Below are 15650 nucleotides of genomic sequence, written 5' to 3' on the forward strand. Positions count from 1 at the left end.
AGGGCGGCGCCGAAAGCGCAGGAAGATGTGAGTGACGGCAGAGGAGCTGGCCAAGCTGGCGAGTGAGGACCCGCCTACCCGGCTAGAGACAGGAATTGTGGCTAAGTATAAAAACGCTTTATTTGGGGTATACTTGAACCTAAAACTAAAAGAGCCACCTTGTTAGAATGCAGCATTACTGCTGCACAAAGTGGCTCTTTTAGTTTATAACGGCTGGAGGGGGATGACAGTGGCCCTTTAAGTGTACCATTCAGTCTTTCCACTTTCTTGATACTCTGGGGATTGTAAGGATTGTGTAGGCCTAACCCTACCAGATCTCTTGTGTGAGATTTGCTGTGAATGCGAGTCCCTGGTCACTCATCACTTCTGGGACCCCATATCTGCATATCTCATCTCTGAGAGTAGCTTCTTTGCAGTAGTCTTTGCTGACTGGTTCCTCACTGGGAAAGCTTCTGGCCATCCTGAGAACACTTCTACGACCACAAGGGCATATTCAAATCCCCCACTTGACGGCGTCTGGATGTGGTCTATCTGGATCCTCTGGAAGGGGTACAGTGGTCTGGCAAGATGATGTGTGGGAACTTTCTCCATTCTTCCAGGGTTGCATTTGCCGCAGGTCAAACAGCTGCTAGTGAACTTGGCTGTTAGGGTGGAGATCCCTGGAGCGAACCAGTAAGCACCAATCAGATCACGCATCTGTGTCTTTGATTTGTGTGCTGAAGCAATCATGGTCACCTGTCCGGAGCAAATCCAGATCCCTACGAAAGGTATCATGCAGATTTTGATCAGAATTTTGGTCTGAGGGTCCATATCTGTATCCCCTCTTGGGAGTGATAGTAGAGTGGACAGGTTGAGGACAGTGCATCTGGAGATGGTGACATTGTCGGGCAGGAGTAGAGAGCACTGGAGGCGAAGATGCCTAGCGGTGGAGAGATGTTTTGGCTGGGTTTGGTTGAGGATTGCTGAGATGTCATGCGGAGCCAAGATTTCCAATGGATATCCAAGAATGATGTGAGCAGTCCTGTCCAGGAGGGCGTGTGCTGCAACTGCTGCTCTCATGCAACTGGATCCAGGCGAGCTGAAAAGTAGTCTAAAGGTCTCTGCTTTCCCCCCTGAAGCTGCGTCAGGACTCCAGTAGCAAGGCCTTCTTTTTCCATCAGGTAGAGACGGAATGGCTTCTCGTAGTCAGGTAGGCTTAGTGCTGGCGCTGAGACTACAGAGCCTTTTAACTTCTTGAACGAGCTGAAGGCTGCATCTGTCAGGAGGAACGGGGTTACGTTGACGTAATCACACAAAGGCTGCATTAGGACTGAGGCATCAGGGATCCAGGCTCTGCAATACGAAACTAGACCAAGGAAGGCCTGTAGCGCCTTTGGAGTTGTTGGAGGAACCATCTTCTCCACTGTGGTCTTCCGGATGAAGGGGAACACTGGAGAAAGCATTAGCCAGGTCGGTCACTGTGAACACTTTTGCTGTGGAAGGCACATTTGAGAGCTGAGTGTGCGGATTCGGCACAATTGGAATTTCAAACACCATGGCATCAATCACAGCTCTCAGGTCATGTACCATTCTGAACTTGGCTAGCTCTCCTTTTACAGTCTTTTTCTTGACAGGGAAAAGCGGGGTATTGCAAGGAGACGTGAAAGGAACAATGATTCCTATTTCCAGGTAGACCTTCAGTTGGTCAGAGGCAGCTTGACTCTAGGCGATGGACAGGGAATACTGGGCCTTACGAGGGTACGGGGTACCTGGCTTGAGTGACACCCGTACTGGGGCAACTTGAGGTTTTCCCACGTCCTGGGGTCCCTTAGACCATAGACTTTCTGGTACTATGTCCAGTACCTCCTTGGGTAGGCCTCATCGGTTGTTTGAGGTTCTTGTAGGGCCGCCAGCATGATTATTCTTGGGTAACGGATGAAGAAAGTGTCACGGTCCATTTCCTGGAACACTGTGGTTGCCTTCAGCTTCTGCACTAGGTCCGCTCCCAGCAGGTTGAGTGGCAGGTCCTTGACACCACAAATTGGGAAAGGATAGAGTGTCCTGGCTGAGTGCACATGCTCAGAGGCTTTGTAAGCTGAGAATATCTGACTTGACCATCAATGCCCATGCGAGACACAGAGGATTCTGATAAGCAGGTGGGATCAGGGAGTTCCACAGGTCTCATCACACTTGCACTGGTGTGCAGAAGAAAAGATCTGACAACGCCATCCACTTTCAGGGTAATTTGAGGTATTGGTCCTGGGGTTTTGCATGTCAGGAGCGTAGTGTCTTGCGGATCTGGCTTGCTTTCCCCTGTCCTATGGATGGGGTACTTCACTACTTTCTGTACTTCTTCCTTGACCTGTTTCTCTGGACCAACTCTTGGGTTGCATGGGTGCTCTGCACTGGTTCCGGAAATGGCCAAACTTGCCACAGTTGCAACACTTGACACTTCTTCTGTCTTTGTAGGGTGGTTGCACTTCCAGGTCAGTGGCCACCATGAGAGGGGCCATCTTCTGCACTCCTGGTTGGAAATCAATCCCTTTGGCTACTGTGGACAATGGCATGATGGGCACTGTAGCAGCAGCGGGGTCCGGCCTGCTGATTGAGGCTGTGGTGGTAAGATGGGGCCTGCAGGTGTGTCCGTGGCGAGGCCTGGGGGTGCCATGAGACCGGCGGCTGCATCCAACCCAAGGTCTTGGGGCATTACAGGGGCTGCGGCTGCATCTGCCATCACTTCTTCCCCCTGCTCTGACATAGCTTCTCCCCTTTGCTAACCTTATTGAGGTCGGTGTCTCCTCTCCAGAGTCTGCAGCGGTTCTTCCGGTGTGTCGCTTGGCACTTTGCAGCATCTTCACTTCTGGCTCCCCTTCTGGCGTTCTCAGCAGCGCGGCACCCGTTCCCTTCTTCGCACTCTTTGTGGTGCTATGATGGCAGCAGTTTTGGCGACAATTGGCAATAAACAGTCTCCTAGGCGCACATAAACCATTTCGCTGGGTCAGGCCACTGCCATTGACCTGTTCTCAGGCCTAGCCACTATCAGTGGTTTCCTGATTGGCTGTCTCAGTCCATGCACAAAGGCCTGTGCCAACATTTGCCTGTGTATCTGGTCATGAATGGTGAAGCACAAGTCTTGGAAAACTAGCATTACTCTGCCATGAAACTTCTTTGCAGACTCTGTCTTATCTTGGCTCATGTCATGTAAGCTGAGGGCTTGTCCTGCCAATCTGCCTTTGGCTCACTTTCTGAGCTGTTCACTTAGCTGTGGCCCTGACTCCCAAGCGTGTACATCTAATTCTGCCAGAAGTCTGAATTGTTCCTTCATGATTGGCCAGAGTGCATCACCTGCTTTTATTTCCATTTATAGCCCAGAGATCATTCCAGGTGGCTGCATATGTTTACTGGTTCTGCTACATTATTTGGTAAAATGGCATGGGATGCATCCCTTGGTCTGGAAGATTGTCATCTGACTTGGGGTGAAGTGCACATAGTGTAATGGTGGTGTCTCTATCTGCCCCTACATTCTTGGTGCCTGTGGGTTTATTTTCCTAGTACTGGACAGCATGTATGATGTTCCCTCCTCATCTTCATCAGAGGAATAGTTGTGATAGCGTGTGCTGGGGTCACACACTGGCTGATATTGGACTTAGAAGTTGCCTTTTTATGTGAGGATGTCTCCCCCCTTGCTGAAGCTGTGGTGGATTAGGCTTATAGCTCTATGTTGGTGTGAATGTAGGCAGCTCTGACCGGTGCTGAAGTTGTACATTATCAGCAGATGGTGATGTCAGTCCTCCCCCTCTGCACCCAGGGATGAGCTGTCTGCTGCCTGATGTGTCTGGGGGTTGCCTACTGCATTGTGTGTAGGGGGATTTTCACCTTCTTTCCCTGATATCACAACTGGCAATAGCTGGATTGTGCCAGGGACATAGAAGGGGTGCCTTGTGTCGTAAGCACCACATTGTTTGAATTGGGCATTGGCCCAGCAGAAGAAGAAGAGGAGGAAGAAGGAGGGGTTGATGAAAGGTGTATAGGAGGAGGAGGAGGTGAGTGAAGAAGGAGGAAAGAGGTGTGGAGAAGGAGAATGAGGAGATAGAGAGAGATAGAAAGGTGTGGTGAAGAGAAAGGATCAGGGTGTGTAGAAGGAGGTGGAGAGAGAAAAGAAGAAGCAGGAGGAGAATATAGGTGTGGTGGGGGAGTGAAGAAGGAGGAGAGAAAGAGGGTGAGTAAAAAAAAGAGGAAAGATGTGGAGAAGAAGGAGAAGGAGTAGTAGAGAGATGTGGAGGAGAGAGATAGGGAGAGAGAGAGAGAAGAGAAAAGTGTGGAGAAAGAGGAGAGGAAAGGAGAGTGAGAGAGAAGAAGGAGGATAGAGAAAGAGTGGCAGAGAAAAAGGAGGATAGAGAAGAGAATTCCTCCCCTCTGTGCAGTCTTAGAGGGCATGGTTGAAACTTTTCCCTGTAGGGAGGGACGGGGCGTGCCACATACTGTGCAAAAACTCCCTATACCATGGATTCTGTTGAGAGCAGAGTGCACATGCCCAATGTATGGGGAGGCGCTGATGGCTTAATCAGAAGAAAAAAGGATTCGTTCCAGCTCCCAAGAATAAAATTCCAATTCTTTATTAATCCATATTAAAAATACAGGCTGAATTACTCTCCATTGCACGGTAGGAAACGAGCTACGCGTTTCGATCTTAACAGATCTTTGTCAGAGCTGACAAAGATCTGTTAAGATCGAAACGCGTAGCTCGTTTCCTACTGTGCAATGGAGAGTAATTCAGCCTGTATTTTTAATATGGATTAATAAAGAATTGGAATTTTATTCTTGGGAGCTGGAACGAATCCTTTTTTCTTCTGACTGTTCAACACCACGCACATCAACGTGGAAGTTCCGTGCACCTGCTGAGGCTGCCTGGTGAGCTGGCTTTTTGTTTTCTGCTGATGGCTTAATACCTTTCCCCATCTTATACACACAAAAATCACTTTCTGGTTTGTTCACATATCTTTCTGTACCACCTAAGCGATGTAAGCTCTGCTGCTACTGTATACCATGTATTAGCTTTTAGCAATTTAACATCAGCTAACTTCCCTTATTTTCCTTTCTACGTCATGCCATTCCGCAGCTTGAAGTCTGCCATTCTTATGGATTTCACATACTTTATACCTTCTAAAATTCTTCACATGCTTAACACCTTCGTGTTCTGCCACTATCTGTGGGCCCGTTTTTTCTCCAGGAAGTAAAAGACCCTCATGTTGCTTGGCCACCTTATTCCCCGTGGCAAAAACAAAAATGAAAAACAAACAAAAAAGGAAAAAGAAAACAACTAAAAACTTCAGAAAGATTGATATATAAAAACACAAAAAGAAGAAAAAGAAGTTGAAACCAAAAGAAAAGAAAACCATCAAAACCTTGGTACACAACCAAACCCTTAAAAATGTTGATACAAAAGGAAAAACTTTAAAAAAAGTAAAGAGACAGAAAGGAAAACTTTGGAAAACTTAATAAAAAAAACTTTAAAAAACTTTAAAATGAAAAAAGACAGAAGGAAAACCTTCAAAAGAGTAAAAAGTAAAACGGCTTTTCTCTTTTTTTTTTTTTTACCCTCTGTGCTCAAACGCAATCAGACACACACACACTTCCCCCTTTCTTATGCTGCTGTATCCAATGTCTAAAATCACGTATCTGAAAACAAGTGTCACAGCAAAAATGATAGATACCACTTAGTTTCACTTCTTCAAAAATTGCTACACTGTAGCACTACTCAGAATGCAGAAACAGGAAACTTTCCAAAAACAGATGTGACAGTGTGATTTACAATGGATATATCTCTGCTAGCAGCATGGAGAAGGGGAAGTTCAGAAAAGAGAAAAAAAACTTTCCTTTACAATTGTATGCACTTACAACTGTTATCACTTAAAGCAGCAATACGTGACATTAACAAACAGATATACGTCCGGGAGAACCGATGCCCTTTTTATTATTCTGTGACACGTGCAGGTTGCTCTGGGAACAGACTACTGCCAATCGCACTGGGCACACCTGTGCCCAGGCCGCCTGAGTGAGAAACACAAGCGGGAAATCTACCACCCCGGTCCAGTCATCCTAACTGGCTCTCCGGCACTACGGGAATCTGCAGTAGCCCTCTAAGTTATCACTACCCAAGCCTGGGAACACCTGTCCCTCCTATGCACCGGAATCCTGCAATAACTTATTGAGTGATTTGACCTCCTGCGGTCTGTTACCCAGCAACCACAAACAAAACAGTCACCGTTCCAACTTTCTCCCAGATCTTACACAAACATGGAACACATACACGGCACACAGCAGACACCTTGACTTATATTCCAGGGTTTGTTGGATACGGGCTTGGACTTTTTACACTACCTGGGAATGCGGTGGAGACCACACCTGACCGGCAAGAGGTATAGACCCAGACTGGGCACAGGGGACTTTCAGGTAAGATGATAACATTTTCTTACCTTACTTATGGAGCTGCGCAGTCTCCATCCTGTGAACCAGGGCCGTGGCCAACACCTTCTTCTCTCCGGTCAGCAGGGTCCCCTGTGTGTTTCGTCCACGCCCCACGTTGGGCGCCAGTTGTTATGGAAATTTGGTTTGGATTAATCTATCCCTGTGTGTGCTGCGGCCGTTCCCAATAAGACTGAGTATTTTGAGCAAGGAATGAGACTGCACACCATTGTGTCAATAACATTCCATCAATACTGATGATTTATTGTACAAACATGGTTTTATAATCGCATATAGAAAGGAGGTGGCTAGGGGTGGTTAGTTAATTACCATATTGTCTAGCTCCTCTGTTATTGGTTATCTAAATATATATGGAATATTGTGATTAATGCACATATGAATGCTGATTAAGCAACTAAAATGTAGCTCTCTGCATCTTTCTGCATCTAGGACAAAGTTGAGACATCTGATCATCACTTAATACATCTGGCGTTGTTCTGCTTTTGCCTGGAAAACCCCATACAGTCTGTCTGGCTTATATCAGTTTATGTCAGCCATTTTAAGCCATTGATTATAATGTATATATTAGCTGTGAGTATATATGAGTATACATGCAAGAGAGATCTACATGATATATATATTTCTATCACACACTGTAACGGAGTACATGGCTACCCAAGAGACCGGCGGGTTGTCATGGGTGTGGAGGTTGAGTGGAATGTCCACATCTAAAAATTGGTAAAACATTTTTGTAGCCACATGACCAAGGAACAATTCACAATTAGGGACTTCATTAATTGTAAATCGAAGGGTGTAATTTATAAAGCCACTTGTGCTTGTGGCAAAGAGTACATTGGCAAGACTTTAGATAGTCTGAACAATCGGGATACAACTATTGTGCATCATGTTAATTTGGCACATGGCAGAAATGTCAGGTGTGTAGTTTATGTGCATTGAATTGGTCAAACCGATCATAATGGGTGTGAATTTTGACAAATATCTATTGCAAAGAGAAGCTAAATGGATTTTACGCCTTTGGACTTCCACTTCCCAGGGCCTTAATGAGCAACTTATTTTCAGCCACTTCCTCTGAATTTATTTCTCCCTGCTTTCCTTTCTCCTTTACCACTTTCCTCCCCTCCATTACCCTCCATTACTCATCCTACTCTTGTTCACTCTTTGCTTTACTAATTATATTTCATTGATAGTTCCACCCCCCCACACTTCCCCGAGCCTGGCAGGTGACATTACACTGACCATATAAACCAAGTTTTATTTTCTAGATGTGGCTAATTAGGTCTGGCTTTGTTTATGTTGCCTTGGCAACATATATCTTTGATATATCCTCTGCCTGTCTTGTACTAATTCTGTCACGCCTCAAGTTGCGGGCTTCACTAATAACATTTGATAGGATCCTGAGTATAGGTGTGCATTTATTAGGAACAACCAGTCTATCACACTTCTGGTCAATGCACGCGTCATTATGATGTGAACCAATGGGAGTGGCTATGATGACGCAGGCACACTGAGTGTGCACTGCAATTTTATCCTTGGACTTATCTCCATGGCATCTGGACATGCTGAGACGCACCACCAATGAAAGTGCTTCCTTGTGACGTATCACAATGGAAACTCTTTCCATTGCAGCATGATTACCGACCAAGCTCCGGTAATGAAAGTCACACATCTCGTGGCAGTATGTTCCACTCATTAATCACTCTGTCAAAACAGGGATTTTTGTGTACTCACCATAAAATCCTTTTCTCCAAGCCACTCATTGGGGGACACAGGCCCATAGGTGTTATGCTGCTACCACTAGGAGGCTGACACCAAGTTAATACAAAGAAAGTTAGATCCTCCTCTGCATTATACACCCTCATGCTGGCTCCCAGAGAACCAGTTTAGTGCAAAAGCAGTAGGAGAACATTAACCACAAATAAGAGTACAACATGTTAACTAAAGAACAAGCACAAGCCATTAGGCTAACAGGGTGGGTGCTGTGTTCCCCCAATGAGTGGCTTGAAGAAAAAAAATTCCTGTTTCTCCTTCGCCTCATTGGGGGACACAGGACCATGGGATGTCCCAAGGCAGTCCCCGGGTGGGGACAACAACAGAAAACGTCAGGTTTCACGTTACAACTGCCTAGATGTGCACCACCGCAGCCTGCAGAATTCTTCTGCCCAGCCCCGCCTCAGCCGAAGCTTGGGTATGAACATTATAGTGCTTCGAGAAAGTATGAAGGCTGGACCAGGTCGCAGCTTTACAGATCTGCTCCACCAAAGACTGATGCCAAATGGCCCAGGAAGCACCCACTGACCGAGTGGAGTGCACTCTGATCCCCGCTGGAATAGTCTTACCTCTGATGCGGTAGGACTTCTGAATGGTGGAATGAATCCACCTAGCTATCGTGGCCTTTGACTTGGCTAGGTCCTTCTTGTGCCCCTCAGGAAGCACAAACAAAGATTCTGGCCTTCGGAAGGATGCCGTCCTCGATACGTACCTTCTCAGAGCTCTAACTACATCCAGAGTATGGAGAGCCCTTTCCACCCTGTGGACTGGAGTCAGACAAAATGATGGTAGAACAATGTCCTCGTCAAGGTGGAAGGATGAGACAACCTTGGGCACAAAGGATGGGGACGGCCTGAGAACAACCTTGTCCTGATGGAAAATAAGGAAAGGCACCTGACAGGACAGAGCAGCCAGCTCCGAAACTCGCCTGATTGATGTGATCGCCATGAGAAAAGCAGCTTTTCAGGACAGGTGAGCGAAATTTCCTGAAGCGATTCAAAAGAAGATTCCTGTAAGACTCCCAGGACCAACTTAAGGTCCCAAGGGTCTAAAGGCATGCGATAGGAAGCACATGTGTAACCGCCTGAATGAACGTCTTCACCTGAGGTTTTGTTGCAATCCTATGTTGGAATAAGATCGATAAGGCAGATATCTGGCCCTTGAGTGAGCTGATCACCAAGTCTGAGTCCAGACCGTTCTGTAGGAACTCTAAAATAGAGAAGATGAGGGGGAGACATCCACAAGCCGTGATCCAAGCAAAAAATGTCTTCCAGGTACGGTGATAAATGCACACCAATGCAGGCTTACGAGCACTGATCATTGTGGACACGACTTGATGTGAAAAACCAGCCTGGGCCAGAATCCAGGATTCAACTGCCAAGCCATTAAACACAGAGCCGCTGAGTTCTGGTGGTAAATTGGCCCCTGGGAGAGCAGATCTGGATGATTTGGAAGTCATCAGGGTACGTGAGCAACGAGGCACACCAACTCTGCGAACCACGCTCGGCGTGGCCTATCCAGAGCAACCAGGATCACTGGAACAGCCTTCCGCCTTGATCTTTCTGATGACTCTCGGAAGAAGCGGCAGTGGGGGAAAAATGCATGGAAGATGGAACTGTCGTCACAAAAGAAAAGAACATCCACTCCTTTGGCTCTTGGATCTCGCGACTGAGCTATGAATCAGGAGACTTCGGAGTTTAGTCTGGACGGCATCAGATCCACATCCGGGGTCCCCTAACAAAGAAAGATCTGTTGGAAAACATCCGGATGAAGTTCCAACTCCCCCGAGGTGAGACCCTAGTGGCTGAGGAAGTCTGCCGCCCAGTTTTCCATGCCTGGTATGTGCACTGCTGAGATTATCGAGTGGTTCCTCTCTGCCCATGAAGAATGCGAGATACCTCGCACATGGCCACCCTGATGTGGGTACCCCCTTGATGGATGATGTATGCCACAGTCGTGGCGTTGTCCGATTGAATTCGGATGGGATGTCCTGCTAGGAGATAAAGAAACTGCAGTAGCGCTAGCCATATCTCGCTCGGATTTCCAAGACATGGATTCGAAGTTTTGATTGCCGAGATGAGCAGCGGCCCTGAGCGGTGTGGTGATGAAAAACTGCTCCCCAGCTTGAAGACTGGCATCGGAGTCACCACTAGCCATTTAACCGGGAGAAAGGACTGTCCCTGGTTGAGGGAAGAACTCTATGTCCACCATCTGAGTCTGCCTGACCCGCAGGGATAGGCGGCAGCGGCAGTCAAGGGAGAATGGGTTACTGTCCCAAGCCGCTAGAAGAGCATGCTGTATGGGCGGAGATGCAACTATGCAAAAGGAACTGCTTCCATTGCTGCCACCATTTTGCCCAGTACCCTCATCGCAAAGCGGATGGAATGAGGGGATGACTGAGAAAGAGCCCGGGCTCCTTGCTGAAGGGCTAGGACCTCATCCTGAGGGAGAATCACCAACCCTCGAGAGGAGTCCAGGGTCATGCCTAGAAAGGATATCTGCTGGGCTGGAATGGGGGAAGACTTGGCTAAGTTTATCAGCCAACCCAGACGAGAAAGAGTATCGCAAGTGATAAGAATGGACTCCACGCAGAAAGACGGACCCTCGACTAGGAGATCGTCCAGATAGGGCAGGACGACCATGCCCCGAGAGTGTAAGATAGACATGATGGCCGCCATGACCTTTGTGAACACCCTGGGAGCGGAAGCAAGGCCAAAGGGCAAGGCCATGAATTGAAAATGCAGTTCGTGAATGGCGAAACGCAGGAACTTTTGGTGGGGGGAATCGGAATGTGCAGGTAAGCATCTCAAATATCGATGGATGCTAGAAACTCCCCTTTTCCATTGAAGTAATGACCAAACGCAGAGACTCTATGTGGAAATGATGGACCTTGACAAACCTGTTTAGAAGCTTGACGTCTATTATGGGTCTCACTTTTCCGTCCTTTTTTGGGACAACAAATAGGATGAAGTAGAAAACATCGAACCTTTTCTTTTCCAGAACCGGGACAATTACACCATCACGGCACAAAGAGTCTATGGCTCAGGAAAAAGATTTTGCCCTTGCCCTTGATGCTGGAAGTTAGGAAGGAAGAAACTAGCCGGGGGACGCGAAGAATCAATTTTGTATCCAGAAGACACCAGGTCTCTGACCCATTCTTCGTGAACGATTGAGAGCCAGACCTGGTGAAACAGGAGTAGGTGACCACCTACCCTGCTGGTGTCGCCCGGATAACCCCATGAGGGCAGAAAATCTGTGGGACCTAGATCAAGACTGTTTGGGCCGGTTCTTCCATTGCCGATTTGGCCTATAGGATGCCTGGGGTCCTCTGTTCATGCGAGGAGAGCGTCCTGATCCTGAAGAGGTAGTGGTAGTGGACCAACTCGGATTGACGCAAAAGGATCGGAAATGGATTTGTTGTTGATGCCGAAAAGGACACCTAGGCCTCTGCTGGGGAAGAAAGTTGCTCATTCCTCCCATTGCATCCGAGATAAGCTGATCCAGCTTCTCTCCAAACAAACACCCACTGGTAAGGAAGAGACGTCACAGCCTTTTTAGACGCAGAATCCGCTTTCCATTTTCTGAGCCATTAAGACCTTCTGATCGTGATGGCATTTGCCGCTGATAGAGCAGCAGTTAGCTGCATCCAAAGAAGCATGTACCAGGTAATCTCCTGCCTAAGAAATGTGGCTAGCCAGCTGTGCTGCCTCCGTAAAAAGATTACTGCTCTGAATGGAATTAGTCACCGTCTCTGATCAGGAAACCATTGCTTTAGTTACCCATGCTGCAGCGAAAGGTGGATAGAGAGCCGCACCTGAGGCCTCAAAGACAGATTGAGCCAAATTTTCTATCTAGCGTTCTGTGGAATGTTTAATAAAACATCCGTCCGGCAGGAATAGAAGGGTTTTGGATGCCAGGTGAGAGACTGGCGGGTCTACTACAGGGGATTTGGCCCATTCCAAAAGACATACTGATAGGGAATTTAGATTGTGAGCCCCATCAGGGACAGCGATGATAATGTGTGCAAACTGTAAAGCGCTGCGGAATATGTTAGCGCTATATAAAAATAAAGATTATTATTATTATTATTATTATTATTAATCTTTTCTCAGATCGTCTGAGAAAGGGTACGTCACCTCAAGCGGTTTTTGTCCAGTAAAATGCTTATCCGGTCTCTCCCTGTGCAGAGCAAGTATATCCCGAAACTCCAGGTGAATGGCAAAAGTTCTATGAGGGCGCTTAGCCTTTTTAAAACACACAGCATCATCCGGCACAGAGCTGGAGTCTTCGTCAACCTTCAGAGTCTGGTTGAAAACCTAAATCAGAGAATCAAAAGTCCACTGAAAATCTTGCGAATCCGGATCTAAGGAGACATCCGATTCATACTCAGAATTGAGTTCGCTACCAACATCTGGAGAGGGAAAATGAGAAACGGAGCTCATGGATGCCAGGTTACGTGATTGTATGGGACGCTTGTACGTTTCTAGACTGTATGCGGCCCCTGCTAGCAGACTGTTCCCGTGTAGGGGACAGTCCCTCTGGTCAGACATGCGAACGCCACGACCCCCAGAAGGAACACTGAAGGATTCAAGCAGTTTGGCCAGAGAAGCCATAGATTGCAACAGAGACGAGACCCACTCAGGGGGACTACGGACACTGGGCTCAGTGTCATCGGATGGCTCTTGAGTGCATTTGGGGTCACAGGCTTTACAGAGTGGCGAACTCTGAGCTTTTGGAAATGCAGACTGGCAGGAGTTACATGAAGTGATGAAGACTGTGGAGTTTTACTTTTTAGGTGCCGGAGGCTGGGACATGATGTACTCCTATGTACCCCCTTAATAAGGGTTCCCACAGAGGACGGGATACTGAGAGAGAGCGCTATTAACAGAGCTCCGTGTCCAGGTCCTGTGTCCCAGCCATGAGTATCACGCTCCGCGTTGCCATCCAGGCAAGCAGACTTCCTGAGCATCCGGAGGCCCTGTCAGCATGCGACAGGGTGTAGGAAGATGGCCGCCGAGAATACATGGTCGCCTCTTGTTCAGAATGAGAAGCAATGGAAAAGTGGGCGGAGCAGCCGGATCATGTCATAATGGGGTGGAGCTTTGGCTGAGGCCTGTACAAAGCCAAAGCCGGGACTAATTTTTACCAAAAAAACTGAAAAACACCCACCCCTGCCAGGAAAAGTCTGCTGCCTGTGCCCAGACTCAGGCAATGCTGCAGGTACCTCCACTGTATGCAGATATCTCCAATGTGCAGCTGCTGTCGCTGATGATTTTTGGACGGTGCAGGGATAACGGGGTGAAAACCCTCAATCCACTCTCCCTTTCATAGGGTGATGGAGAGGGACCATCCCACTCCTTGCTTCATCCACTAAACAGTGGTGGAGCAGTGGTAGTTGCACAAATGCCAAAACGGAGGGTGACTGTGCATCCAAGGGGTTCAATCCCCCTTGGTGGACAGGGCTGATTGGTATTAGGCCCGGCTGCAGAAGAGGGTACATGGAGGTGACACTTCATGTGCTCGTCTGTGAATGGTGCAGGGAGATTGGTGCCCTTTAAGGGACCTGTCGCCCCTAAAAATCAGCCCAGGCATGGCATCCCACGTCGCAGGAGAGGATACGTGGAGGTGACACTCCACGTGCTCTCCTGTTGTTGGTAGAGAGAGATCCGAGCCTTGAAAGTATCCGTCGCCCCTTCATCCAGGTAAAAAAAAATCTTAAGAATAAAAAAAAAAAAAAAAATGTAAATAGAGTCTTATGGACACTATGCATGAACTGGTTATCTGGGAGCCAGCATGAGGGTGTATACTGGAGAGGAGGAGCTAACTTTCTTTGTATTAATTTAGTGTCAGCCTCCTAGTGGTAGCAGCATAACACCCATGGTCCTGTGTCCCACAATGAGGCAAAGGAGAAAAGTTTTGTCTAATATCTAATCTATATCTTCTCTTTGTTTCATTCCATTGCTTCTCGTGTTTCCATGTGCAAATGAGAATAAAGATTCCTCTACACTGTGACATCCTTTCAGATATATGTATACAGATATTGAGTCTCCTCTTAGCCTTCTTTTTTGCAAGCTAAACATTCCCAGATCCTTTAACTGTTCCTCGTAGGACATAATTTGCTCTCAGGCTCTCCATGCATGTGTTGCAACTGTCACACAGACGCGACACATGCAGCTGTGGCGCTGGACACCTGATTATCAGAAATGATCCAGGAATCCAGGTTCCCACTGCAGCTATTCAGTAAGCTCTATTAGCGAGCCGAATGAGGGATCTGACAATATTCGCTCATGTCTACTGTTGACTCATGTGCAGTCTGTGATCTGTTAGCATACCCAAGTTTTTTCACGCGTGCTGTTGCTTAGTTATATTCCTCCTATTCTGTAGATGTAATTTTCATTTTTCTTGTCCATTGTAGAATCTTGCAATTTTCCCTGTTAAATACCATACTACTAGTCACTGCCCATTGATCAAGCTTATCTAGATCCTTTGGAATCCTGTCTTCTCTAGTATAAAGGTACCTTCACACGAAACGACTTTGAAACGATATCGCTAGCGATCCGTGACGTTGCAGCGTCCTGGCTAGCGATATCGTTTCGTTTGACACGCAGCAGCGATCAGGATCCTGCTGTGATGTCGCTGGTCGCTGAATAAAGTTCAGAACTTTATTTGGTCGTCCGATCGCCGTGTATCGTTGTGTTTGAAAGCAAAAGCAACTATACCAGCGATGTTTTACACTGGTAACCAGGGTAAAACATCGGGTTACCAAGCGCAGGGCCGCGCTTAGTAACCCGATGTTTACCCTGGTTACCAGCATAAAAGTAAAAAAAAACAAACAGTACATACTTACATGCGTCCCCCAGCGTCTGCTTCCTGACACTGACTTACTGAGCGCCGGCCCTAAAGTGAAAGTGAAAGCACAGCGGTGACGTCACCGCTGTGCTGTTAGGGCCGGAGCTCAGTCAGTGTCAGGAAGCAGACGCTGGGGGACGCATGTAAGTATGTACTGTTTGTTTTTTTTTACTTTTACGCTGGTAACCAGGGTAAACATCGGGTTACTAAGCGCGGCCCTGCGCTTAGCAACCCGATGTTTACCCTGGTTACCCGGGGACCTCGGCATCGTTGGTCGCTGGAGAGCTGTCTGTGTGACAGCTCTCCAGCGACCAAACAGCGACGCTGCAGCGATCGGCATCGTTGTCGCTATCGCTGCAGCATCGCTTCGTGTGAAGGTACCTTTAGCTATCCCTCCTAGCTTTGCATCGTCTGCAAATTTGATTAGTTTATCTTCAGTTCTCTTATCTAGATCATTTATAAAAAAAAATGTTGAACACTAGGGCCAGGACAGAGCCTTGTGGTACTCCACTTGAAACACTCTTCCAGTTGGATGTGCAACCATTTATTACCACTCTTTGCGTACCATC

The sequence above is a fragment of the Ranitomeya variabilis genome, chromosome 6 (genome assembly GCF_051348905.1).
Source record: "Ranitomeya variabilis isolate aRanVar5 chromosome 6, aRanVar5.hap1, whole genome shotgun sequence".
NCBI lineage: Eukaryota > Metazoa > Chordata > Amphibia > Anura > Dendrobatidae > Ranitomeya > Ranitomeya variabilis.